The sequence below is a fragment of the Coregonus lavaretus genome (genome assembly GCF_964263955.1).
Source record: "Coregonus lavaretus genome assembly, contig: HAP1_SCAFFOLD_9471, whole genome shotgun sequence".
Taxonomy (NCBI): Eukaryota; Metazoa; Chordata; class Actinopteri; order Salmoniformes; family Salmonidae; genus Coregonus; species Coregonus lavaretus.
In genome coordinates this window covers 10153-15000 of record NW_028156849.1, presented here as the reverse complement: position 1 = coordinate 15000, position 4848 = coordinate 10153, and the positions used below count along the sequence as shown (strand labels likewise).

Here is a 4848-nt window from a genome sequence, read left to right as displayed (position 1 = left end):
TTTGGTCAAATGTAGTGCACTAAATAGGGAATAGAATGTGATTTGGTCAAATGTAGTGCACTAATTAGGGAATAGGGTGCCACTTGGGACACTCTGTGTTGAGACACTAGTATGAGGAGCCAGCTGGACCCAACTGGTCATAATGGGTCATGGATCACTATCTACTGTTACACTGACTGATACGCCAGACAACGCCCAAGCAAACTCTCTGTGTGTGTGTGTGTGTGTGTGTGTGTGTGTGTGTGTGTGTGTGTGTGTGTGTGTGTGTGTGTGTGTGTGCGTGCATTGGTCACTTTTCGTATATGGCTTCTGTGTGTTTGAGAGAGAGTGTGAGAAATAGTGTGTGTGCATGCATTTACAAACGTGTGTTGGTGTGTGTGTTGGTCAGGTCCGAGCGTTCTGCGATGTGGACGAGAAAAAGATCAAGAAAGGCTTCTACACCTATGAGGAGTCCAAGGTGAGACCCTACACTCTAGAACCAAACGACCATAGATACCACAACACTCTAGAACCAAACGACCATAGATACCACAACACTCTAGAACCAAACGACCATAGATACCACAACACTCTAGAACCAAACGACCATAGATACCACAACACTCTAGAACCAAACGACCATAGATACCACAACACTCTAGAACCAAACGACCATAGATACCACAACACTCTAGAACCAAACGACCATAGATACCACAACACTCTAGAACCAAACGACCATAGATACCACAACACTCTAGAACCAAACGACCATAGATACCACAACACTCTAGAACCAAACGACCATAGATACCACAACACTCTAGAACCAAACGACCATAGATACCACAACACTCTAGAACCAAACGACCATAGATACCACAACACTCTAGAACCAAACGACCATAGATACCACAACACTCTAGAACCAAACGACCATAGATACCACAACACTCTAGAACCAAACGACCATAGATACCACAACACTCTAGAACCAAACGACCATAGATACCACAACACTCTAGAACCAAACGACCATAGATACCACAACACTCTAGAACCAAACGACCATAGATACCACAACACTCTAGAACCAAACTACCATAGATACCACAACACTCTAGAACCAAACAACCATAGATACCACAACACTCTAGAACCAAACGACCATAGATACCACAACACTCTAGAACCAAACGACCATAGATACCACAACACTCTAGAACCAAACGACCATAGATACCACAACACTCTAGAACCAAACGACCATAGATACCACAACACTCTAGAACCAAACGACCATAGATACCACAACACTCTAGAACCAAACTACCATAGATACCACAACACTCTAGAAGCAAACTATCATAGATACCACAACACTCTAGAACCAAACTACCATAGATACCACAACACTCTACAACCAAACTATCATAGATACCACAACACTCTAGAACCAAACTATCATAGATACCACAACACTCTACAACCAAACTATCATAGATACCACAACACTCTACAACCAAACTATCATAGATACCACAACACTCTAGAACCAAACTATCATAGATACCACAACACTCTAGAACCAAACTACCATAGATATCAGATCAGATCCTGGAGCTAAGCTACCACAGATGGAGAAGTCATAACCATGTAGTTGTTTCCTGTCCTCCTTTTCCCTCCTGTCTTCCTCCCAGGAGAGGCCCAAGCCTAAGATCCCTGTCCTGCACTACAGAGACGCCTCTCCACCCTGCATCATCTGTGTCAAGCTGGTGAGTGGAGAACGTGTGTGTGCGTCTGCGTCTGTGTGTGTGTGTGTCCTGTTGTTCATTGTTCCAGATCGTATCTCCGCCAGGTCTGTAATCTCTGCTAATGGTATAATGAGCTAGGGCGTGTGCCCTGACCCACACACACACACACACACACACACACACACACACACACACACACACACACACACACACACACACACGTACACAGCCTGCTGATCTTTGACTGCAGCATAATATTTTTTACCATAAACCTCTCACTGGTACTTTGATCGCCGCTCACCTTCACTCACGCACGCACACACACACACACTCTTTCACCAGCGTTTTGCCTCACACGTTTCCTAAATAAAGATATAAAACAGTTATAAATCCTTAGTAATAACCAGACAGGGTATAATATAAATAAATATATAAAACAGTAATAAATCCTTAGTAACAACCAGACAGGGTATAATATAATTAAGTGATAATGCCTTCAAAGCCGGTGTTTGGAGGATATATTGGCACCGGTGTTAGGCCCGAGACGAAGTTGAGGGCCGGCAAACCATGCCAATATATCCTCCAAACACTGGCTTCGAGGGCATTATCAAATGAAATTGTATTTGTCACATGCGCCGAATACAACAGGTGTAGATCTTACCGTGAAATGCTTACTTTCAAGCCCTTAACCAACAATGCAGTTTTACGAAAATAGAGTTAAGAAAATAAATTATCACTTTTATACAACGGGTTACCAACATTATTTTGATGAATTTATTCATACTATTTCATCCTTCCACAAGATGTAGCTCTGACACAAATGTAAGGTTGCTACCCAAGCTGGCTGGTCGTTCGTTCAATCGGTTCGGTTGCCAGAGACGTGACCCAGACGTTCAGTCTTTTTGTTCTGTATATGTGGATGCGACCCAGTTGTTCGTTCTAAATGTTCCATTGCCATACTGGCTGGCAACGTTCTTATCCTTTGCTTGCTAGCTAGCCAACTACAGCTAACTTACAGTCACGTCAAAAAGTGTAGCCAGAATAACAACAAAGTAGGTGCATTTGCATTTGTTAAGATGTTTTCTAGTGACATTTATTTGGATACATCCATAACAATGAGCTAATGAGGCGCAATTTCACCTGGCGTAGGAAATGTGCTCACTCGTCAGGACACTGATGTTCAGAGGAGCTAGCCAACAACACAGCTAACACAATCACTTCAACCTGAAGCTGGAAAGACTGCAATCTAGCTACACTTTGTTTCGTTTGACCTTTTTTCAATGTACATTTCTTTGTTTATATCCATAAAAATGATCCCAGCTGATTCATGATTTCGACTGGCTGAGAAACGCTGCCTGCCTCTCTGTCTCGTCCCGACTCACGACACGTTCATTACTATGGGACATCTGGAGATCAAAGTTCAATATTGAAACAATGTTGCAAATTCCAGAGAGACAGACAGCAAGGTTTATACAAATCTACGCTGTTGAAAACTAAATGTTAGTGGAGATCAAGTTTATAAATTGCCTGGCTGGGCTGATGAGACAGGGGATTGAGCAATCAGATGGAACAGAGTAAATAGGCATTTTAACGTCATAGATTTAGCCGGTGGTAATTTGTGGAATAGACACCGGCTGGAATGCGGTTTTAACCAATCAGCATTCAGGATTAGACCCACCCGTTGTATAAATAAAGATAAAAACAGTTATAAAGCCTTAGTAACAACCATACAGGGTATAATATAGTTTAAAGCCTTCCTAAAAGTTATTTGGTGATCCTTTAACTGGGGGAATTTAATTACCTCTGGGATGAGTGCACACGCACACACATACACACACACACACACAAGCACATTGCCTCTGGGTTTAGAAAACACACATACTCAGTTGGCCAGCCCAGGCAGACAGACAGTTAATGGTGTATTTATCACAATATGAGCTGCATGCAGCTTTTACAGACTGGCCCGCCTCCCATAGCTTCTAATTGGCCAATTATGGGAATTGGGATCAGTGATTATCCAGTCAGAGGACACTGGGACCTGGACTCAATCACACACACACACACACACACACACACACATTCAGCAGACATACACACACACCAGACACGCTCACAAACACACCTGGAGCCAATCACACAATTAATTCTTAAACATACCGATATGTCACAAGGACCAGATTGTGTTCAATTCCATTTCAGTTAAATTTTCAATGAGGAACATCTGGAGTTTAATTAGGTTTACTTTCTGAATTGACTGGAAATGAAATGGAATTGACCCCAACCCTGGTCCTTATCTCTTTAAAATGTTGACCAATCAGATGCCAGAGATAACTAAAAACAGGAAGTGACCTCACCTACAGACAGGAAGTAGGAGACTGACCATGGGCGTTGGTGATAATTAGAGCGATGACCAGCATGTCCTCCTCACTCTCTCTTTTCATGTTCTGTCGCTTGGTCCTCCCAGGACATGACCGGAGGAGTGTTTGAAGAGAACCTGAAGTCTCTCCATCTGGAAGAAGGAGTGGACTACTACCACTTCAACTGACACTGGGATGGAGAGATGGAGAGGGAGGAGGGTGGGCCACTACCACTTCAACTGACACTGGGATGGAGAGATGGAGAGGGAGGAGGGTGGGCCACTACCACTTCAACTGACACTGGGATGGAGAGATGGAGGGATGGAGAGATGGAGAGATGGAGGGATGGAGAGATAAGGGAATGGAGGGGGGGAGTGGAAACAAATGAAGGGGTCTGGTAGATGGAAATGGGAATTCAGTGTTTGAGGGCTGGACGCTGAGAAGGATAGATGGACTATGACAGTCATCTATTGGTGTGTGTGTGTGTGTGTGTGTGTGTGTGTGTGTGTGTGTGTGTGTGTGTGTGTGTGTGTGTGTGTGTGTGTGTGTGTGTGTGTGTGTGTGTGTGTGTGTGTGTGTGTGTGTGTGTGTGTGTGTGTGTGTGTGTGTGTGTGTGTGTGTGTGTGTGTGTGTGTGTGTGTGTGTGTGTGTGCCTGCTATTTTGTTTGTGTAATATGTGTGGCAGCATGTCCATGTTGATCGTGGAATTGAAAGAGACTTTCCAGAAAAATGTTGTTCTGCCCAGTCACACACACTAC

General features: G+C 43.6%; 1 long non-coding RNA gene across 1 annotated transcript; it reads left to right on the top strand.

The window, feature by feature from the left end:
• Positions 1-386: 386 nt before the first annotated feature.
• LOC311119640 lies at positions 387-4603 on the top strand. The gene is made up of 3 exons (XR_014612012.1): positions 387-457; positions 1680-1754; positions 4198-4603. It is a non-coding gene; the product is annotated as an uncharacterized lncRNA (long non-coding RNA).
• Positions 4604-4848: the final 245 nt, after the last annotated feature.